At 40.2% G+C, this 24881-nt stretch overlaps 3 long non-coding RNA genes across 3 annotated transcripts in view; all 3 read left to right on the top strand.

Annotated features, from left to right (window-relative positions):
* Positions 1–24881, top strand: part of LOC117504894 — a 797517-nt gene that overhangs the window by 100193 nt on the left and 672443 nt on the right. The window lies entirely within an intron of this gene.
* The window catches only part of LOC117504911, an 84270-nt gene continuing 70392 nt past the window's right edge, over positions 11004–24881 (top strand). The window contains exon 1 of the long non-coding RNA XR_004558970.1: positions 11004–11085. This is a non-coding gene — a long non-coding RNA (uncharacterized LOC117504911). The remainder of the gene's footprint in view (positions 11086–24881) is intronic.
* On the top strand, positions 12997–17752 carry LOC117504883. Its single transcript, XR_004558942.1, has 4 exons — positions 12997–13054; positions 13975–14104; positions 14208–14680; positions 17693–17752. It is a non-coding gene; the product is annotated as an uncharacterized LOC117504883 (long non-coding RNA).

Below are 24881 nucleotides of genomic sequence, written 5' to 3' on the forward strand. Positions count from 1 at the left end.
GTCAAACTCACCACTGATACTTTATTTTAGTGAGTGTTGTTCGAACATTTATTGTTAAATTAATTGTATTGTTTCTTTACAGACATGGAGCCGTTGTTGGTGATTAAAGAAGAAACTCTCCCTGAATACCAGGAATGGAATCTGAGTGTTGACCAGGAGGACATTAAAGAAGAAGAGAAGCTGTGGGTAAGTCAGCAGGGAGAGCAGCTTCAGCAGCTGGAGGAGGCAGATCTCACCAAGTTTGGTTTCACTTTCGTCCCTGTGAAGAGTGAAAATGATGATGAAAAACCAGAGTCATCACAGCTTCATCAAAGCCGAAGTGATGAGAGCACAGAGGCTGAGCCTGTAGCCAGCAGCTCATCTGTACACAGAACACTGACAGCAGAAGCTGATGGAGAGGACGATGGAGGACCACAACCAGCCAGCAACTCAGGTCCAAACAGTCATTTACAACCAGATACCAGTGGCAGGAGTTCAGACAGTTCTGGAACTGAGACTGATGACAGTGATGACTGGAAACAGACCAGAGAACTTCAGTCAAGTTTTAACTGTCAGAAAAATACCAGTATTGTTCATTCAGACAACACTGATAAGAAACAATTTAAAGGCTCTAAATATGGAAAAGCATCTGGTCGCATGAACAACTCAGAGCAACAAAAGGGGAGGAAAACAAGAAGAAAACCATTTAGCTGTTCTGATGGGAGTAAAGGACAGAAACAGAAGGGCACTCTGAACAAAGACATTAGAATTCAGACACGTCAGAAACCATTTGTCTGTTCTGAGTGTGGTCAAAGATTTGGACTAAAGGGCAACCTGTACAGACACATGATAATTCATACAGGACAAAAAGCATTTGTCTGTTATGAGTGTGGACAAAGATTTGGACATAAGAGCACCCTGAAAACACACATGATAATTCATACAGGAGAAAAAGAATTTGTCTGTTCTGAGTGTGGACAAAGATTTGGACAAAAGGCCAACCTGTACAGACACATGATAATTCATACAGGACAAAAAGAATTTGTCTGTTCTGAGTGTGGACAAAGATTTGGACAAAAGGCCAACCTGTACAGACACATGATAATTCATACAGGACAAAAAGCATTTGTCTGTTCTGAGTGTGGACAAATATTTGGACATGAGAGCACCCTGAAAACACACATGATAATTCATACAGGAGAAAAAGAATTTGTCTGTTCTGAGTGTGGACAAAGATTTGGACAAAAGGCCAACCTGAAAACACACATGATAATTCATACAGGACAAAAAGAATTTGTCTGTTCTGAGTGTGGACAAAGATTTGGACAAAAGGGCACCCTGAAAACACACATGATAATTCATACAGGACAAAAAGCATTTGTCTGTTCTGAGTGTGGACAAAGATTTGGACATAAGAGCACCCTGAAAACACACATGATAATTCATACAGGAGAAAAAGAATTTGTCTGTTCTGAGTGTGGACAAAGATTTGGACAAAAGGGCACCCTGAAAACACACATGATAATTCATACAGGACAAAAAGAATTTGTCTGTTCTGAGTGTGAACAAAGATTTGGACAAAAGGGCACCCTGAAAAGACACATGATAATACATACAGGACAAAAAGAATTTGTCTGTTCTGAGTGTGGACAAAGATTTGGACAAAAGGGCCACCTGAAAACACACATGATAATTCATACAGGACAAAAAGAATTTGTCTGTTCTGAGTGTGGTCAAAGATTTGGACGAAAGAGCCACCTGAAAACACACATGATAATTCATACAAAAACATTTCTCAGATAATGAAATAAAAACAATGCAACAGGAGGTTGAGAAAATGATAAGAGAAGGCATCTGCCTTCTGACGCAACCCATTACACCACCAAAAAATGATTGCCCTCAAAAAAGGTTTATCCCCGAACAAACAAACCATCCACTGCCCCCCGAAAAAACAAACCATTCACTGCCTCCCGAAAAACCGAACCATTCACTGCCTCCCGAAAAACCGAACCATTCACTGCCTCCCGAAAAACCGAACCATTTACTGCCTCCCCAAAAAATGAACAACTCATTACCCACCGAAAAAACGAGCAACTCACCAGCTCATCTACAAAATAATTCACAGGTGCACACAGACCCAGAACAGCAGGAACTAGAAGAGGAATTGGCAAATAAGATTGAAGAAACAAGAAAAATGGACATGAAAGAGCGTCCAAAACTGACTAAACTAAAGGAGAATAAAAAATTCTAAAATATCCTTCAAAAAGTTAACATAGGACTGACCAAACTGGTCCCAAGAGGAGCCACATTGACAGAGTTAAACTCTGTAAATTATGGAGCGGCATGGTACATACAAAGTAAATTAGCCCCACAAGATTTGGAGAGAAACAGTACCACAAATAAGAAAAAGAATATCATGCCACGATGGAAAAAGAAATTACAACAAAAAATCAGCTGCCTAAGAGCAGAGATCTCCCAAATGGCCACATTTTTGGGAAACAAGAACCACAAAAAGAATCTTCTAAAAAAAATAAATCTCATTAAAAGAAAATACAATGTTGAAGACAAACTGCTAGGTGGAAGGCTGGCTGAACATCAAGCCTTAGTAAAAGCTTTCGCAGCACAAATTAGGAACAAAGACAAGAAAATACAAGCAAAACAGATAAACAAACTATTTGCAACAAACCCCAGACTAGTGTACAGAAAGCTGGCAAATGACACAATAGAAGTACAACAACCACCTGAGAGAGAAGAAATCGAAAAAGTCTGGAGGCCACTCTTTGAAGACCCAAAAACAACAAGAGGCTGAATGGATTGAAAAAATAAAAGAGAAAAACAAAGACAAACAACAAATGCCAGCAATTGTAATCAATGAAGAGGAGATCAGAAAGAAAATGAGTGAATACAGTAACTTCAAGGCACCTGGCATCAACAAAATCCCAAATATTTGGCTGAAAAGACTGACAGCATTACACCAACATTATGCTGTGACCTTCACAAAAATATTGAACAGAGAAGAGGACACACCAGACTGGATAACGACTGGGAACACAAGCCTACTACCAAAGACCAAGGAAACACAGCTTCCCAACAAGTACAGACCCATCTGCTGCCTAACAACAACATACAAATGACTGACAGGAATCATAGCTGATGACATTTATGAACATCTGGACACTGGTGGCTACCTGGAAAATGAACAGAAAGGATGTTCCAGAAGATTAGGAGCTAAAGACCAGTTACTGACAGACAAAGTCTATCCTGGAGGACTGCAAAAAAGGAGAAGGAACCTCAGCATGGCTTGGATTGATTACAAAAAGGCATTTGACAGTGTACCACACTCCTGGATCATGAGGTGCTTAGAACTCTACAACATCAATGAGGAAATAAGATCTTTCCTGAGAGCACAAATGAACAAGTGGAACACCACCATCACCCTCAATCACACAGAGGGACAAATAACAATCCCAGACGTACGAGTTCAGAGAGGAATATTTCAGGGAGACAGACTCTCACCACTTTTATTCTGATTAATCATAAACCCGCTCAGCAAGATCCTGAAGGAGCAAGACATCAGGTAGGACTTAAGGAGAGACAGAGGAAGGAAAAATCAAAAACTTGTGAACCATCTGCTGTTCATGGATGATTTGAAAATCTCTGCCAACACAAAAAATGACTCAGCTCGTAGAAACTGTCTGGACTGGATAAATGCTCAAAATGCACAATGACAAAAGGTAAAAAGATAAAAACAGAAAACATACAGTTGGATGAAGGGAGCTACATTGAAGATACATTGGGATACTTTCTGTTTTTAGCATGACATCTTTGCGCGCACAGTTAATATCTGCGCGTGTGAAATAATATAATACACCTGAACGCTTTTTTTTTTTTTAAACATGAGTGGTTTTGGCACCGATCTGACTCCATATCTGTTTCTGAGTGTAATAATGTATTAATGTTGGAATTGTAAGTTTTTAGGAAAATATGGACTTTTTAGGGTAAAAACTGAAATTCACCCAAATTTTTTCCTTCACTTCTTGATGGATTTTGATTGTTTTTCTTTGTTTCATCTAAACACTGATTTACAATCCTTCCTCTCATAATATTGAACTTTTGAATTGTTTTGAAAATTGTAGAAATTTATGGTGAAAATAGTGAAATTCACCAAAACACTTTTTTCCTCTTTCAGTTTCTGATATATTTTAATTCTGGTGGTTTTGTTTGATTCTTCTAAACACTGTTCATAATTCATCCTTGTGGATATATGAAATAATAAATTTTAGTAAAAAATGGATTTCATTAAGGTGAAATTCATGCAAAAGTTTTCATTTTGATTCATATTAGGTTGATTTTTTAAACACTGTTCTCAGTTCTTCTTCACAAAATTATGATTTTTGTGGAAAACAAATAGTGTGTTTGGAAAACAATAAAATTCACCAAACTGGTGAATTTGGTTTTGTTTGAAGTTCTGTTCTTCCCTGTTGAATTTTGAATGCCAACTTTTAGTAATGAAAAACCATGAAATTCACCCGCAGTTGTACAAATTCCCAAATTGTATGAGAGAGAAAAATCACCACAAGATGGTATTCAAGGAATTTTAAAGTCATTTTTGGAGGAGAATCTCAACTTCCAGCAAAAATATTTCCAGTAAATTTCTGTCCTCTGATCCAGTCGACACACTGCTGTCAACATTTCAGCTGCTACTTCAGGTTTTATTCAAAAGTCTATTTACTCAATAGTATAAACACTAAAATGACTCTTACAGAATTTACAGCTGTTGGTAAAGAATTTTATTTGGGGTGTGTCATCATTTTCCTCACCTGCATAGTGCAGGGAAATAATTAGGAGAATAAACCCGGGTGAGCTCTGGTTATTAACTAGAACCGGTTCATGATGTCTGCTGCTGTACCTGTAAGGTCAGAGGTCGATGGTGGAGGTGGAACGAGGAGTGTCTTAAAGGGGAACAACATTTTTCCTGAATCAGCGGCGTTTCTGATTCTGTCATGGAGACAATTTGGCAGCAGAAATGCTGGAAGATCAACATGACAGAAGAGACGGACATGAACTGAGGACAACAGGGTGTCCAGATTTACAACGCTGCTGTTCAGCTGCTCTGATCAGGTTTCTGACAGCTTCAGTCAGCTGGATGTTGGAGGTAAGAGGGCGGAGCTTATCAAGGCTGGAGGTCAACCAGGACAAAGTGCTGTGAGGAGACGTCACAGCTGAGAGAAGTGAGCAGGTGATGGACTGAAGGTCGTGTCCAAAGTGATTGTTTCAAGAAGATTTTGAAGATTTTCCTGCAGAGAAACTGAATTAAAGGAAACAGACTGAAAAATAGAGCGACCGCTGTGTCGTCGGTAAAACAACTGAGTCATCATGAGGTCAAGTTGTTTGTCGGCAGCAAAATCAGGGATGAGATCAAAGTGTGCGCTTAAAGAGTCCAGAGACGCCACTCGAGTGACCTTCAGTCCTCATCTCAGTCTCAGTTCAGACTGGTGAAAATCTGATCCATAGCTTCCAGGTCATGTGATCATTTGACTCAAAATCAGTGTGAATCATTGTACTCCACTGGCTGCATGAGATACACGTCTTCTTTTTACATTTTAAATGGGTTCATATTTTTAAATAATTCTAAATGTAAACATTAGCATGTTCAACAGCTTTAAACACAGTATCTCTGGTTTGAATGTCCCACCTTTTTATTTTGAAAACAGGAAGTTGGTACTCGATGTAGCTGTCTAGTATCTCCGCTTGTTTACTGTAACGTCTGCAATACGGGCGCACTTGAATTGTATGAGCGGCTCGCTCAGAGTCGCTCTGTAGCAGGTGTTGTGCCGGATTCAGTTCCCCTGCCGTATGATGCACCCCCTTCGCGGGAACGCGCATTTGAACCTCGTCGCCTTAAACTCACAGTTTGCGCAGACAAAAATGTACACAAATCAGTATGATTCTTATTCTGTGTCACATTGTCTCCTGATATGTGGGAGTGAAGAGAATATGTTCATATTTACGAGCACGAATTGGCTGCTTTTGTTTAGTCGGAACGAAGCGTCTGCTGTTATATTTATTCTATGACGTTTCATCACATGATGGTGTTTGTTGAAATGATTTGAATTTAATTCATTGACGTTATAAATGAATATGCAGCTTGAATCGCTGTGGAACGTTTGAGGACCCTGTCGAAATTAGTGCCCAGTTCTCTGTATATGTATTATGTCTATATATATTAATTTATTCAGAGTATCATCATCATCATCAGAATTATTATTGTCATAAAAATGTACCAAAACAATGGTTGTCATTCCATGTTACTTAATTTCCAAATACAACACAAAAGTGAAAAGAACGTGTTTTGTTCTTTTTGTTGGTTTTTTTGAAGTGTGTGAAATATATTTTCTGTCTAACTAGTTACATGGAAACAGATTTATTGGCCGGGAAGGGGAGAGCAGTGGCGGGTCTATAATGAATTACTCCCCGGGCGAGACCCCCTTCAACCCCCCCAAAAAAACCACAAAATTTTGCACAAACAGCCATTTTTTAAATTATTTCATTTATTTATTTTTATATTTTAGAAGTGCCCCTGAAATTACAATTGACATCAAAAGACAGCAGGCTACAATGTAACTCTTATTTCTGGATTGCAAGTTTGACTAAACACACCCTGACAATGTCTGTTATTAGACACTTTATTAATTAATTAGCTCTTTATTAATGTGCATATTTGTCTCAACATTTAGCTAAATATGTAGCTTGATGTTTGTAAATATTCAGCTAAATGTGAAAATACTGAGCATTAACTAATTTAAAAAAACTTTTAGGTTTGACAGAAAAGTGACACTTTAGTGTTTGTCCTTTTTGTCTCCTGTGTTTTTGGTCTTCATCTGTGGGTCAAAAGAAAATCTAACTGAAATGTTACCAGCATTCCCATGTCAATGAAATCGAATGGGATTCTTTTTCTCCATCAAATAAACCAGTTAATTATGACGATAAGCATCATTTTAAATGTCATAAATTTTATTATTAGTATCATTTTTATTAATATTATTTTGTCAGTGTCTTTGGCCTGATTGGTCAAATTGACCATGGATTTTAGCGTCCTTAAAGACATAAAACACAAAAAGTAGGTGTCATGTCAGATATTTTTTAGGGGGGTTCATTTTACAGCAAGTCAGACTGCCACAAAATTCACCCCCTCCTATCTCCCCCCTGGAAGGTGTCACATTGATGAAATTTGTTGTATCTATCAGTATCTGTGCTATGAATCCAAATCGATGCCTGACCTAAATAACAACTAGTACAACTAAAGGGAATTTACAACACAACGGATTTACACTGATCGAAAAAATGACCCAGGCAACTGGCAAAAAAAAAGCTAAAATCCACCAAAAAGCATTGATTTCTCATCCCCACATCTCTGTACATAAATTTGTAAATAGACAAAAGTGAACAAACATTATGCAAATTTTTTTAATAAAATAATTAGCATTGGTATGTGTTTATGACAAACGGCATGTCAGGAAAGATGACTTTAAGCTTGCTTTCAGCTTGTTTTCATCTTGGAATATAATACGTGCCATGGAATTAATATACATGCTGTTGGATTAAACTGCACAGTGTTTGGTACCTTCCAGGAGTAAGTGAGGTCATACCGGACTTTTCCATTGTAAATGGGGAGGCCCACGGAATGAACTCAGTGGAATATGTCTAAGAATGATTCTAACATGACAAGTATGATCAAATGAAGTATTAATGTGTTAAAATTAAGCGTTGATTAGAAAAACTATGTTACAAATAAGTGAAATGAATGATTATATGAGTTGTTTTTCATAAAGAGTGCAGAGTCAGAGAAAAAGAGGAAGTGAAGAAGATGTAGCAAGCAGGGCAAGAAAAGCTGATGTTAAACAACTGATCAAATGATTAAGATGTTGGTAAAATATGAAATGAATAATAAGGAATGAAAATGTTTGTATATGATATGAATTGTTTTTATGTGAAAGAGAGTTGTAATGAAATGATTGAATATGATTGATGTGATTTTGAAGAAATGACTTAAAAGAATGAATTCTCGGAAAAGCTGACGTGTTAACAGAAAAGAGGAACTTGAGAAATAAGTTACTGGCAAGGGCTGCGGAGATTTCCAGTAAGCAGAAGGAGAAGGGAGGAGGTTTTGAGTCAACAGCGTCCCCATGGTAACCAAGATCATCTGAAGACAACAAGAGTCAACCACATATATAAACTGTGAAACACCAGAAAACGGGGTTATTCTTCCAGGGAGGGGTGCTGTTGCCACTACTCCCCTGCTATGAGGAGATCACAAGACTTGACCATCTTGTGAGCAACAATTGGAATCGTGGAGTGAGAGGACTGGAGCCATAAAAGAATTTGAGAGAGATTTCAACTCCCGCTCAGGCCGTCCAGTCACAGAGTAGCAGAACAACGGAGAGTAACCACTGGCCTAAAGTCTGAGTGGGGAATGTTCAACGATTTCTCTCTCAAGAAACATCACCACATACCAGAATGGATTAGATCAACTTTTGGTTGGTTGAAGACGGAATGAATTCTTATGTGGATTAACTTCCTGAAGGATTACAACATCACACAAGGATCGTGGTCAGCTAACAATTAATAGCTGATGAACAGGAAATCAAGTTCATCGAGCTGGGGACCCTAACCTCAAAAACCTCCTTCCCTCACTCCTAGAAAAAATTGTTAAGAAGTTAATCCAGTCCCAGTCAAAGTAAGATCAGTCAGAATTATTGAATTAAAAACAAAAATCTCTGCCAATCATTATTCTAATTATACTTGAATTACTGTTGTGAAATTATCACCATATAATCTATGTTGATTATGTTATTGGCACTTGCAAAACCTGCAATAAATTTCCAAGCATGCAGTTAAAGTGTTACGGCTCGGACATTGGATTATTGATGCTTCTTAAGGTGTAACAGTTAAAGTTTATTGGGTGTACAACATCAAAAGGCTCTAAAAGGTTAGTCTGGTTTTTAATGAAAATAACATCCTGGGGACTCGCTGTACGAGTCACTAAATTCAAAATCTAGCAACATTCCAAGAGCCCTGATCCATAAGAGGAGAGCTGCCGTTAACGGGCGTGGCCGGTTCGTATCCTGGTTCCTGAGAAGGCTATTCGACCGGGGTGCGAGATCAGCTTCAGCGGGGTGGACGTCTGGATGGAGGCAGTGAGCAGCTAGACGAATCTCCTCGCCACCAGCTTGAACAGCCTTTGTGCAGCCCTGCCGGGTAATACCCGTGGAGACACGAAGGTCGGACACCAGAGACGGAGAGCTGGTTTTTACACAAACACACTCATCGGAGGATGAGCGTGTGCCGTGTATCTAAAAGAAATAACGGGATCTGACAAGCATCATCTAGCAAAATTTGTAGCCTCAGGGCCCATTACGCAGTGGCGGCTGGCCCATAGGGGACGCTCGGGCGCTGCCCTCCTAGATGTGGAGGGGAAAAGTCATAATATATATATATTTAAAAAGTATTATCAATGTTAGTTTTACTTAATAGTATTACGATAAGCAATCTCACAGTTACCAGTGTGCATGCCTGGAAGAGCCTCTAGCCCATACTATGGGCCCATTATTGGTGGATCGAAAAACATGTTTGCAAATAATTTTGCTACTAATAATGGCCCCATAGTTTGACCTTGACTTGGAGACCAAACATTCAACACAGTCAAAACTATTCCATTTTTTAATCCTTTCATTTCAACCAATAACTTGCATCACTTTTTACCAAAATTGGAGCAACTTTAAGTTTTGACCCCTGTACAATCTGACACTGACCTTTGTCACCATTTTTGCTGTTTTTACCACATAACTCCATAACATTCAGTTCCAGATAGTCCAAACTATACCTTTTTGGAATTATGATCATACAAATAATGTGATATAGTTTTCAACATGATCAGAGCATCTTTTAATTTTGACCCCTGTGTAATTCTTCAATTGACCTTAACCTGGCTGACTATTGAAAATTCAGGTGGCTAATCAGTTATTTAAAAAAAGTGATGTCTAAGGAGTATTTGTGCCGAATTAGATGCTTGTATCACTATTTGCAGGATTCTGCTCTAAATATTCTCTGAGCTGCTGCACTAATTCACACGCACACCTACGGACAATTTAAAGTTTTCAATCCACCTAACCTGCGTGTCTTTGGATGCCTTTGGCTGTGGGAGGAAGCCGGAACACCCAGAGAGAACCCACACAAACATGAGGACAACAAGCAAACTCCACACAGAAAAGCCACAGGTGGGAATCGAACCCATGACCTCCTCACTGTGACGCAACAGTGCTAACCACTAAGCAACCGTGCTGCCCAAAATGAAAGAACAGAAAGGGCCTATTGCATATCATTCATAAGTAAATAATAATATTGCAAATTAATTATTCAGAAATTATGAAATGTGATTGTATTTTTTTTTTTTTTAGATTCTGTCTGTCACAGTTGAAGTGAACCTATGATAAAAATGACAGACCTCTCCATTCTTTGTAAAAGGGAAAACTTGCACAATCGACAGTCTCTCAAATACATATTTTCCTCACTGTATATGGTTTATAAAATGTTAGTTTCTTGTATCTGAATACCTCTCGGTAACTCTTACTAAGTCAGTTTGTGATGGCAAAGTTAGAAATTTAGTCCAGTTGGTGCAGTCATGGTGGAATTGTAACGGAGGCAACAATATTCTTCATTGATATTTTGCAAGATGATGATGTTTGAGTCATAAATACATACAAATACTAATTATTGTATTTTAAACAATTGTATAACAACTTTGTTCAGTTAAGTAGCACTGCGTTTATTTACAAATTTATGTACAGAGATGCAGGGATGAAAAATCTCTGCTTTTTGGTGAATTTTAGCTTCTTTTTTTTTGTTTTTTTTGCCTGTCACCTGGGTCATTTTTTAGATCAGTGCAAATCCGTTTTGTTGTAAATTCCCTTTAGTTGTATTAGTTGTTATTTAGATCAGGCATCGATTTAGACAGCCCCAATGCGCTGTTAGCTTCGGTCGCGTTAGGACCAGTTCTTTTTGACTCCAACAACGCTGCTTTTAAAGTAGAATTCCTTCGTGAAGAGGGTGAGTTACTTATTTGCAGAGGGTTTTCTGTTTTATCGGGGATGGATGTTGCGTGGTGTTGATATTGATTCCTGCCGAGTGGGGATGTTTTAAGTTATTTGGCATTATTGGCTAAGGGCTAAGCTAACTAGCCGCTATGTGGTCTGTTTAGACGATATTATGTTAAATAAGTTCAGCCAACAGTTATTAGTGTTTCTCTGATGTTACTGTATTAATAAGCACCGTGTGTTTTGGATTTGGAACGAAAATCACATTGTTTTATTTGTGTTTCTGTCTTGCTAAAACCATTAATTCGTCCAAACTATTAATTCAGACCATTCAGTGGTTTATGGATGTTTCATTCCAACTCCTGTGCTCCCTGCATGTTAAACTGAGCCATTCAAGTTCATCTGTTAGCCAACAAATCTGCATATAAAGACTCTGAACTGTTCCTGTGTCCATGTCTGCTCTCTGACCAGAGTTCTGTGGTGGATAAAGTAGATCAGCAAATTAACAATTATCAACGTATCACATTCACAACACCACTGAGGAAAAATGAGGGGGTTATATATGTAACCGGTGTGAAGTTAGACAGTAGTTCATTATTCAGACAGTAATTCACGATGAAGCAGTTCTGGTTGTATTATGGGCAAAAAATGTTTTAAAAATGGAAATAAACGTGCCCTGTTGAATTCTACCTTTAAAAAAATCCAAAATAAAACAATGATTTGGTTTTGATGCTAAAACCAAAAATACAACAACAGAATATGGAAACCGTAAACAGACATATAATCATTTATTAGGCTTGTGCTTTGAATTAAATCTGTCACCTCACTCTAGTCACAACTTTAGTTAAAAAAGTGCTGCAAAACCAATTATGAAAAGAACTGACAGTTACACATCAAAAAACAACCAGAAATAAAAGAATGACGAAAACAATTTAAAAATTAAAAAATAGTCAAGATGACAAGTGACTACTGTACAAATAATATTTTGAAAATTCTGATTTTCTGTGCTGAATAACTGTCCAGAATCTGAATAACTGTCCAGAATCTGAATAACTGTCCACACTGAAGCAGTAGTAGCTTTTACATGGGCAAGTGCATTTTGGTGCCACCTGCCCAGATATGTCAAGTGCCCTTGCCCCATGCCCACCAACCTCCATTTCACCCCCTCCCACCCCTCAATTTCACTGTATTTTATGATATGGCGAACTACTGTCTGGAAATTGAATCACAGTCCAGAATCTGAATAACTGTCCACACGTAAGCAGTAATTGCTTTTACATGGGCAAGTGCATCATTAAATACAGTGGGGGGAGCATGCCCCCTAGTAATTTTTGGTTTCAGCTTTTTTCATTTTTCACTACTTTCATCCCTGGAGATGGTGAATATAAAATCAAACTTTTTACATCTTATACAACATTTAAATTTGGAAACATTTACATAGTCTCATTGTAAATGAAACTGTCTTTTTGCTTTTCCACAAAATAGGGACAATGTCTCATTGTTTTCATTTCTCTTGAACACTTAATTTTATTTTAACACTGTCTTAGTTTGATTTAAACAAACATGTTATGGACATTCATATCATCTCTGTCTGTCGCTAATCAGCTGGTTGCAGCAGGTACGTAAGGAAAATGTGGATGTCAGGTGATCTCTGGGATCAGGGTTGGAGTCTCTTTCTTGAGGATTTCAATGTTGTCTCACACCTGTGATTGGGCAGCAGAACAGCAGCAGATGATTAAATCAGCCTGTTTTTAGTCTTTCCTCCACTTGGTTGTTGACTCTCTTTTTTTTTCTTTTTTTTTAAGTCTTTCTACAAACATGTCTGGAGTCCAGCAGCTGAGGGACATGTTGAAACTACAGCGAACACCTGCTGAAGGAATGATCACAGACCAGGAAGAAGAAATGTCATTTAAAAGAAGAGAACAAAAGAAGTAAAGGGCTGGATGCTGTTTTTAATCCTCTAAATCTCTCCTACAGAACAGGTTTGTTCACTCTGCCTTGTTTGTGTTACTGATACTTGATAGCATGTTGTTGTAACAGTCAAATATTTTCCTCATCGGGTATTCCTCCAGGGATTCTGTCAATACTTACACAACAGGATGAGAAGGATTTTGATCAAAGATGCATGTAAAATTTCTCCATATTCTGTAAAATCTCTGGATAATGTATTCCTGAAGGAAAGTGACATCACCACCCTCAATTTTTCATCTTCCTTTGCCAAGATCAGCAGGGACTTGGAATTAAGAAATTAACAAAGTTAACTGAAAGGATTCTGGTGGCAGTGATTTGTGTATTGTGGCAAGTAGAGGTTTGGTTTATTTTAATCCAACACTTTGCACGAAAAGGTCAACATTGGTAACCTGTTGTACACGAGTAAGAGCAGCTCTGGTTATGAGCAGACGAAGAATAATTATCTTTGCCCCCAGAATTTATTCATCACTACAATATTAATTCAGTGGGCATCCAGAGTCCTGCACTTGGGGACCAACTCCAGATGTTGATGCTGCTTTGGTCAGGGACAGAGAAAGGAGCAGACCCTAAATAACCCTAAAGTATTTCTTCATATAAATATGTGGATCCATAAATGCTCAACTTTTTTTTTTTTTTTGCAACTCCTGAGCAATGTCCTTAGTGTCTTGTCTGAGCAGATTACACTTTCTTAATGGATTTCGATTTCCCAGGGATCGTCCTGTCCTGGGTTGTCTTTTAGAAAGTGATGGCGATGTTCTGGTTTTCATTGTTTTGCATTGGGCCATTAAGTTGACCGGCACTTGAGTATCTCCTTGCCGGGCTGAGTGTCCTGGTTTTTGCTAATCAAAATATGGTCATCCTGGAGAGCTTGTCTACTTTTTCCAAGAAGATGTTTCGAGCCTGCTCTGTTTGCTCATTGTGGCTGTTGCAGCTGCTTCCGGTGGCGTCTTTGGAGTCTAATGTTGTCACATACTGTGCAGCAGTAGATGGTGGTTAAGTCGTAAGGCGTGTGCTTTAACATCCAATCACTGCAGGTTTGAGACCCAACATGGCATCCAAGTGTAAGTACAAACATTACTTTAATTTCCTAAATTTATTACATTAATTACATGTTTTTTAAACTTCCAATAAAACTTACCTTTGTTTCTGATTTTGTCTCTGCAGGTGGAGGCTGTTATCTTTGAGCACTCGAGTATCTTGGATGCTGCTGAAGCTGCTGCTGCACAGGAGGCCGTGGACGTAGACTCTAAAGGTGAACCGAGGACTTCCACTTCAGCTGGTCCAAGAAGGCAAAGTATCAAAGAAGGCGAGATGGACCGAATGTTACTGCTAATGCAGGAACGAGTGGAGGAGAGTCGGGCCCGCATGGAAGAACTGCAAATGTGTAAAGAGCAGCACCCCAGCACAGCTAGGAACGCCTTCGCAGCCTATGTCCGGGACTCCTTAAACACCATGTCGGAATGGAGCTACAGAAAAGCAAAGGATGAAATCTGCCGCGTGTTGACAAAATATGAAAAAGGGGCTGAAGAGGATCGGGTCAAGCAACAACAGAAGTTCCATCAGCATCCACCTCACCACCACACAAAGCCACGACACACTGTCCTGCCTATCCGAGGACTGCAGCCGCTCCTGTCCTGGTAAACACAACTTAGAATAATTTTCAGTCACATAAAAAAAAAAAATGTATTTTTCAGTCCTATTACACATAAATTACAATAATTTTTATGTTGTTCAATAAAGACAGAAGAAAATTTAAAGATTGTTGATAACAGTTTTATTATTTAGAACACAATAAATTTTCATGTCTTCTAACAAATCAGTTTGCCAAATGAACAAATTTAAACATGACTGTTCCAACTTACAATGTGCATATAATTATACACAATCGTAGCATATATGTTAGTATAACCATTAATTAGTGCCACTATAAGATAATAAGAGACTGAAGGAGGCTGCTATAAAATATCATAGGTAATAGAGCACTTAAGAGTAATGTGTTAACGTATTGGCTAGTATCAGAACTTGGTTTGACTCTAGAAGAGAAGAGGCAGAGACTGGATGTAGTTTATAGATAAAAATGGTACCATGTATTGAGACAAACAAAATAGACAACATTAAACATTAAATAGACAACATTGACTGGCCATTTGACACAATCAGCTTCAGTATTTACAACAGGATCCAAAACTAGTTGCAACCCCAAATATACGGTGTGCAAAGGTCCATGTGATGAATGCGAGTGGCTGTGGCACACGACCAATCGCTTACAGTCAACCTTCCAACAACTCTACTGAGCAGAACAGTTCATACGACTCAAAAACCACTCCACTCGACTCAAAAAAAAAAAAAAAGTGTCCATGGGAGTGAGTGTGTTTGTGCTGGGGGTCGTAGAGTGGAGTGCGAGGTGCGAGAGTGAACAAGTCGGCTGCAGGAGCCTCCTACCAACCCATTGAGGTAGGTATAGAAGTTGGTTGAGATTCAGGACTAGCTCAGTTCTTAGCTCGCCATCAAGACTTGGCCAATTCCACGTATTCTAACAAGCCAAGGCTCCTATCAAACGCTTGGGTCATGGTAGCTTGGCTCCTGCAGCAACAAATCCAGCAGCGTCTCCCGCATTCCCCGGTGTTTCCTGAATGACGGTAATATAGCCAGCTAATTGGCTGGCTGCGGTCACATGTCCGGTGCTCAAAGCATGCAGGGGAAACAAAGATCATTTATGCAAAATGATGCATCACACTATCGGGGTTTTTGTTGTTTTCCCGTGTTACACCATGTTCAAATGTGGAACATTTCTCTCTCCCATGGCACTGCACCAATACTTCACTAGGTTCCTTTGGATCTTGCCGGGGTTATTTGCAGTATTGTGCCCTGTATGGATTTTTATATCCTGCAGATTGTTCCCTTGCCTCCACGCTCCAGGCACCAACTGCCGAGTGGCGATATCTTCAAGGTCAATGATGTTATTCTGGGGCATCAATTCTGCATAAGATTACGGAGCACCATACAGGTTTGGACAATGAGTCGCACAGTCCTCGGACTGTGGTGCATTGTCGCCAGGAGATCCTGGAACCAATTTGCTAGAATTCCAAGTGCGTTTTCTACCCTCTTCTTGTACGTGACAGTCTGTTCTTTGTCTGTGAGGTGGCGATGAGCGTATGGTTTTGTGAGATTAGCACGCAAAGCAAAGGCATCATCTCCAACCCAAGAGAATGATACGTCTTCTGTGTCATGTGGGAGTGGCCATGGGTCAGGAAGGCCTATTGTGCCGTCTTCAAGGCGGGCCTTCAGTTCAGATTTGTTATAAATTTGGGCATCATTTAATGATCCTTTACCTAAAATAGAAATTACGAGTAAAGAATTAGAACAAATAAAAATTAATAAATGACTATATTTAATTAAAATTTTAAACTGATTTTTATCTCTACCTACCACCGATGTCTGCCAAGATGAACTTGGAGTCTGAATCAACCAAGGCAAGGAGAACAACACTAAAGAATCTTTTATAATTGCGGTACATGCTTCCTGTACCAGGAGGACACAAGCAGTATGCTTGTCCTCAAGGGCACCACAACAGATCAGAAATTGCCATTTCCTGAAGAAGCCCTCGGCAATAGCCAGCCACTATAGAGGTGAAGTTGGAGGTGTCAAACATTTGTCCATGAGCTCTTCACAGGTGGCTTTACACACTTCTCGGACAGCAACAGAGATTGTGTTGTGAGGAATGCGCCCTTCATACTTCATACTGCGGTACTTGGTTCCGGAAGCCAAATGACAGAGTCAGTGCCAGCTTCAGGCCTGGATCCAGAGCCGCTCGGTACCACGTCTCCTGCTTTGTGATGCGTGGACCAACTCTGCTGAGAAGCTCGTCGTACATCTCAGCCAGCATTTGCATAAAGTTACGGATTGACTGTGGATATTGGCCCCTCAGTTTAACCATGAGTTGGTCATACAGACCAAACTGTCTTTGGCGCTAGATCCATGGCCTTGACCACCTTCTCCGTTGCTGCCCCTTCGCCATTGGTACATGTTGACAATGAATTCATCATTGTCAACTTTGGCCTGAAGAACAGCCATCTCTCACTCATTGATAAGGTGGGCTGGCTGATCATCACTGTCCATGGCACTAGTCATGGGGAACTGTCCGTGTCAGACGAAGGCTATGCGTGCATGCGGGTCAGCCACAAATGTTCGAAATGTGCGTACATAGATGAAAAAACATTAACACTATTGTTAACAAACAATAAGAAATTGACAAAAACAACAACAAAATGAAATACGATTGTCGGCGGCATTTGTTCAAATATTTTGACAGTTTAAAGATTCTGACAAAGTGCCAGCTGCAGGAACTAAGCTGAGCGAAGGTTAAACGATGCCAACGAAAGTCCGGATTTGGGAGTTTTGTTTGGGCTTTGTTGTCCTTCCTTAGTGCTGTGTGACCAGAACTTTAGGAAAACTTTCATGTCTGGTGATCTCTGTGATCAGGGTTGGTGTCTCTTGCTTTAGGACATCTGTCCAGCACAGGGACATTTCGGTGTTGTCTCATTTGTGATTGGTCAGCCTGGGCAGCAGAGCAGCAGCAGATGATTAAATCGGCCTGTTTTTAGTCTTTCCTCCACTTGGTCGTTGACTCTCTCTTGTGTGTTTTGAAGTCTTTCTACAAACACATCTGAAGTCCAGCAGCTGGGGGACACGTTGAAACTACAGCTAACACCTGCTGATGAAGGAATGATCATAGACCAGGAAGAAGAAATGAGTCATTTAAAAGAAGAGAACAAAAGCGGTAAAGGGCTGGATGCTGTTTTTAATCCTCCAAATCTCTTCTACAGAACAGGTTTGTTCACTCAGCTTTGTTTGTGTTATTGATACTTTATAACATGTTTTAACAGTCAAATATTTTCCTCCTCTGGTATTCCTCCAGAGATTGTCAGTACTTACACAACAGGATGAGGAGGATTTTGATGAAAGATGCATGTAAAATTTCTCCATATTTTGTAAAATCTCTGGATAATTTCTTACTGAAGGTGAACTGAAAGTGACGTCACCGTCCTCAATGTTTAGTCTCCCTCCCTTTGTCCAAGATCAGCAGGGACTTTGAATTTAGAAATGAACAAAGGTAACTGAAAGGATTCTGGTGGTAGTGATGTGTATTCTGACATGTAGAGGTTTGGTTTATTTTGATCCAACATTTGTCACTAAAAGGTCAACATCAATAACCTGTTGTACACGAGTAAGAGCAGCTCTGGTTATGAGCAGACCAAGAATAATTATCTTTACACCCCGAATTTAATCATCACTGCAATATTAATTCAAATCAACATGACTTCAATGAATAAAATCCATTATTTTCTACAGCTCCCATCAACAACCCAAACTGGGGAACTTTTCCTTGGTCACTTCGTACTATTAATAACCAGCTTTGCTACCAGACGTGACATGTTGACCTGAATAGTGTAAATGTGGAAGTGTGCAGAAATGTGGGTTTGAAAAAGACAGAGGTTGTGATGGAAGTCTGGTCCCAGAAACAGTCTTTGGTTTTGTGACATCAGTCCACTTAGCCTGTAACAAAAACTGACTCAAGTCATTGAAACTCAAGTGGGTTCTTGTTGATGTTCGTAACTGAAAATGTTTCCTCACACAAATATGTGGGTCTAAAAAAACTTTGGCATTTTCTTCATCTTTTCGTCTGTTTTTAATCTGTTCCTCTTGTTTGGCCTTGAAGGCTTTTGATGTAAAGCAGCTCTTCTGCTACGTTCATGTCATCGTCAGAGCCTCAAAAAATCAGTAACTGATTGGTGTCAGAAGAATCTGTGCTTTAAATTCACCTCCGTCCCCCAGTTGTCTTTTTACTATCAGATGAAGTGTCTTCAGTCCTCTGTGCCACAGTGTTACGAGACTAACAAACTTCAGAAATTTGTTGGTTTTTCTCAGGACAAAAATTCTCCACCAATGGTGTGACAGTTTTTGTTAAACTCCACCTCTGTTAAAGGTTTGTCATGTTTAACGATGAACTCGGCCACTTCCCAGTCTGATTTGGTGATGTTTTCATGATGTGTCCACTCGAGGTAAGCGGCTCTGCAGCCTTGTTGAAAACAGTCTGATCTCAGAACTGCCTCAGTTTCTGGACTCGTCTGACTGGTTGTCAAAACCGCTTTGAGGCCGACTGAAAGTCACTTGCTGTGGGCTGTTTCCTCCCACACCCACTCAGTTTGTGCTTCAACAACCACTGAGTTTCTGAGGAAAATCCAGACCAGAGTAGACAACCCATCGGTTTCCTGCTGAGAACCACCGCCTCAGATTTAGAGGTGCTGATCCTCATCCAGCTGCTTCACACTCGGCTGTGAACCGATCCCTTGAGTGTTGGAGGTCACCGGCCAATGAAGCCAACAGGACCACATCATCTGCAAAAAGCAGTGATGAGACCCTGAGCCCACTAAACTGGAAACCCTCCTCCCCCCGACTACACCTCAATATCCTGTCCATGAATATCACAAACAGGATTGGTGACAAGGCGCAGCCCTGGTGGAGGCCAAACCCCCACCGGAAACGAGTTAGACTTATTGCTGAGCACCCAAACACAGCTCTCGCTTTGTAAGTACAGAGATTGGATGGTCCTACGAAGGGGCCCCCCCCACTCCATACTCCCACAGTATCTCCTGTGTACCCGATCATACGCCATCTTCAAGTCCACAAAACACATGTAGACTGGATGGTTGTACTACAAGGCCCCTTACCAGGATCCTTGTGAGAGTGAAGAGCTGGTCGGTTGTTTCACAACCAGGACAGAACCCGCATTGTTCCTCTTCAGAGGTTCGACTATTGACCAAACGTCAAGTTGTTGTAATGTCACTATAGATGTGTTCATGTCATACGAGGTCTGTTAGAAAAGTATCAGGCCTTTTTATTTTATTTTTTTTGCAAAAACCTGATGGAGTTGACTCACGTGTGCTTGCATGAGCCAACCTTGAACCTTCATGCGCATGCGTGAATTTTTTTCACGCCTGTCAACTGCGTCATTTGGTGGTAAGCAGCCTTTGTGTGAGGACGTGTGTTGTGCTCTCATTGGATTTTCATTGCAAGGAAAAAGACGGAATGACTGGAGCAGCACGACTGCATCAAATTTTGCTAGAAACTGGGCGACAGCCAGGTGGAAACCATTCAGATTATTCAGACGGCTTTCGGTGGCTTTTCAGTCGTGTGACTATCCGAGAAATTGTGGAAGAGGTGGGCATCATTTTTTGGAGTCCAGCATGTCCTGTGAGACCTCAACACGGAGGCGCTTTTGCTCCACTGTCAGCAGCGGCATGAATTTCATCGCCACTCTTTTCATGGCCAAATCTTCACAATGGAATGTGCCAAAAAAGTGCTGGTGTCCACCGCTTCTGCAGTTTCTCAGATAGTCGCACGACGTTCCCGCATCATCACAGCGTTCACTTTGGAAATGATCTGGTCATTTCAGCATGTTGATGGAAGACTGGAGCGCTGCGCGCTCTCCACCGTTGTGGGGTCGTCTTTAAACCGGTTGTACCGCTCCTTAATCTGTGTGATGCCCAGAGGATCATCACCGAAAGCCGTCTGAATCTTCCGAATGGTTTCCACCTGGCTGTCGCCCAGTTTCTGGCAAAATTTGATGCAGTCGTGCTGCTCCAGTCGTTTCGCCATTTTCCTTGCAATGAAAATCCGCTGAGAGCACAACACATGTCCTCATACAAAGGCTGCTTACCTGCAAATGAGGCAATCGACAGGCGTGAAAAAGTTCACGCATGCGCATGAAGGTTCAAGGTTGGCTCATGCAAGCACACGTGATTCAAATCCATCAAGTTTTTGCAAAAAATAAAAAGGTCGGATACTTTTCAAACAGACCTCTTATTTGAATTCTGACATCTTGTTTGAATGTTGCTTAAGTAATAATAATCCATCCATCTTCTGTACCCGCTTACTCCAGTTAAGGGTCACGGGGGGCCGGAGACCATTCCAGCTGTCATGGGGGTATGAGGTGGGGTACACACTGGACAGGATGCCAGTTTATCGCAGGGCCACCTATAGACAAACACATACACACTCATGCTGAGGGTCAATTTAAAGTTTTCAGTTCACCTAACATGCAGGTCTTTGGATGTTGGAGGAAGCTGCAGCACCCGGAGAGAACCCACACAAACACAGGGAGAACATGCAACCTCCACACAGAAAGGCCACAGGTGGGAATCGATCTCATGACCTTCTTGCTGTGAGGCAACAGTGCGAACCACTAATCCACCATGCTGCCCTAAATAATACATTTGTAAAGCATTTTAAATAAAGGAAAAACTCAAAGTGCTGAACATAGCTGCAGACGAACATGAAACAAAGATCCCCATATCCCAAAATAAAAACAGAAAAGAATTAAATACAACAAGAAAAAATAATGAAAAGATGACAAACCTTCAAACTAATTACAGAAAATGTTTTAAAAATAGTCTTGGAGTCATATTTCAAATGCCAACAGGCAGCCTGTTCCACAAGATACTACCACGGTAAAAAAAGGCGCTGAAGCCTGCTGACTTCTTTTTAACCTTTGAGACACAGAGCAAGTCTGCATCCAAGAACCACAGGGCACGAGGAGGCACATAAGGCTGAACAAGTTCAGCAAGATAGTTGAGTTCATGACCGTTTAGAGCCTGAAATGTCTAACAAAATCTTGAAATTTAGTCCTTGAGTCGGTGAAGGGAAGCCAGAATGTCTGTGATCAAACCTCCTGGTTTTCATCAAAACTCAAGCAACAGTAATTCTGTACCATCTGTAGACATCCTACACTATTTTATATCAATCCAGAAAACACTGCAATAGTCAGCTGTGGAAGACAAGGATGTGAATTACAATTTGTGAAATTTAAAACAAATGCTGATGTACATTTCCACTTTATCACTTCCATCAGTGCAATAATTTACTGTCACAGGTCAAACTCACCACTGATACTTTATTTTAGTGAGTGTTGTTTGAACATTTATTGTTAAATTAATTGTATTGTTTCTGTACAGACATGCAGCAGTTGTTAGTGACTAAAGAAGAAACTCTCCCTGAACACCAGGAATGGAATCTGAGTGTTGACCAGGAGGACATTAAAGAAGAAGAGAAGCTGTGGATAAGTCAGCAGGGAGAGCAGCTTCAGCAGCTGGAGGAGGCAGATCTCACCAAGTTTGGTTTCACTGCCGTCCCTGTGAAGAGTGAAAATGATGATGAAAAACCAGAGTCATCACAGCTTCATCAAAGCCGAAGTGATGAGAGCACAGAGGCTGAGCCTGTAGCCAGCAGCTCATCTGTACACAGAACACTGACAGCAGAAGCTGATGGAGAGGATGATGGAGGACCACAACCAGCCAGCAACTCAGGTCCAAACAGTCATTTACAACCAGATACCAGTGGCAGGAGTTCAGACAGTTCTGGAACTGAGACTGATGACAGGAAACAGACCAGAGAACTTCAGTCAAGTTTTAACTGTCGAAAAAATGCCAATATTGTTCGTTCAGGCAACACTGATGAAAAACAATTTAAAGGCTCTAAATATGAAAACGCATCTGGTCACATGAACAACTCAGAGCAACAAAAGGAGAGAAAAGCAAGCAGAAAACCATTTAGCTGTTCTAATCAGAGTAAAAGACAGAAACAGAAGAGCACTCTGAACAAAGACATTAGAATTCATACAGGACAAAAAACATTTGTCTGTTCTGAGTGTGGTCAAAGATTTGGGCGAAAGGGCCACCTGAAAACACACATGATAATTCATACAGGACAAAAAGCGTTTGTCTGTTCTGAGTGTGGTCAAAGGTTTGGACGAAAGAGCCACCTGAAAACACACATGATAATTCATACAGGACAAAAAGCGTTTGTCTGTTCTGAGTGTGGACAAAGATTTGGACGAAAGGGCAACCTGAACAGGCACCTGATAATTCATACAGGACAAAAAGCATTTGTCTGTTCTGAGTGTGGACAAAGATTTGGACAAAAGGGCACCCTGAACAGACACATGATAATTCATACAGGACAAAAAGCATTTGTCTGTTCTGAGTGTGGACAAAGGTTTGGACATAAGAGCACCCTGAAAACACACATGATAATTCATACAGGACAAAAAGCATTTGTCTGTTCTGAGTGTGGACAAAGGTTTGGACAAAAGGGCACCCTGAAAACACACATGATAATTCATACAGGACAAAAAGAATTTGTCTGTTCTGAGTGTGGACAAAGATTTGGACGAAAGGGCAACCTGAAAACACACATGATAATTCATACAGGACAAAAAGAATTTGTCTGTTCTCAGTGTGGACAAAGATTTGGACAAAAGGGCAACCTGAAAACACACATAATTCATACCAGACACACCATTTAGCTGTTCTGATCAGAGTGGTCCTCTGAACAAACACATGATAATTCATTGTCATTCACTGCTCCCCAAAAAATGAGCCATTCACCAGCTCATTTACAAAACAATATTCAGGTGCACCCAGATGCAGAACAGCAGGAACTAGAAGAATTGGCAAATAAGACTGAAGAAACAAGAAAAAATAGACATGAAAGAGTGTCCAAAACTGACTAAATTAGAGGAGGATAAAAAATTCAAAACTAGCCTGGACAAAGTTAACCTGGAACTGACTAAACTGGTCCCAGAAGGAACCACATTGACAGATTTAAACTGTGTAAATTATAGAGCAGCATGGTACATACAAAGTAAATTAGCCCCTCAAGATTTGGAGAGAAAAGGAACTACAATTATGAAAAAGAATACTGTGCCACAATGGAAAAAGAAATTACAACAAAAAAATCAGCCTCCTAAGAGCAGAGATTTCCCAAATGGCCACATTTTTGGGAGGTCCCAACCATAAAAGGAATCTCCTTAAAAAATTAAATTGCATTAAAAGAAATTACAATGTTGAAGATAAACAGCTGGGTGGGAGGCTGAACATCAAGCCTTAGTGAAAGATTTTGTGGCGCAGATTAGGAATAAAGACAAGAAAATACAAGTAAAACAGATAAACAAGCAATGTGCAAAAAAAAAAAAACAGACTAGTGTACAGGAAGTTAGCAAACGACAATAGAAGTACAACCACCTGAGAGAGACGAAATTGAAAAATTCAGGAGACCACTCTTTGAAGACCCAAAAACAACACCAAGAGGCTGAATGGATTGAAAAAATAAAAGAGAAAAACAAAGAAACAACAAATGTCAGCAATTGTAATCAATGAAGAGGAGATCAGAAAGAAAATGAGTGAATACAGTAACTTCAAGGCACCTGGCATCAACAAAATCCCAAATTTTTTGCTGAAAAGACTGACAGCATTACACCAACATTATGCTGTGACCTTCACAAAAATATTGAACAGAGAAGAGGACACACCAGACTGGATAATGACTGGGAACACAAGCCAACTACCAAAGACCAAGGAAACACAGCTTCCCAACAAGTACAGACCCATCTGCTGCCTAACAACAACATACAAATGACTGACAGGAATCATAACTGATGACATTTATGAACATCTGGACACTGGTGGCTACCTGGAAAATGAACAGAAAGGTTGTTCCAGAAGATTAGGAGCTAAAGACCAGTTACTGACAGACAAATCTATCCTGGAGGACTGCAAAAAAGGAGGAGGAACCTCAGCATGGCTTGGATTGATTACAAAAAGGCATTTGACAGTGTACCACACTCCTGGATCATGAGGTGCTTAGAACTCTACAACATCAATGAGGAAATAAGATCTTTCCTGAGAGCACAAATGAACAAGTGGGACACCACCATCACCCTCAATCACACAGAGGGACAAATAACAATCCCAGACATACGAGTTCAGAGAGGAATATTTC

This window comes from Thalassophryne amazonica, chromosome 23, assembly GCF_902500255.1.
Source record: "Thalassophryne amazonica chromosome 23, fThaAma1.1, whole genome shotgun sequence".
NCBI classification, from domain to species: Eukaryota; Metazoa; Chordata; class Actinopteri; order Batrachoidiformes; family Batrachoididae; genus Thalassophryne; species Thalassophryne amazonica.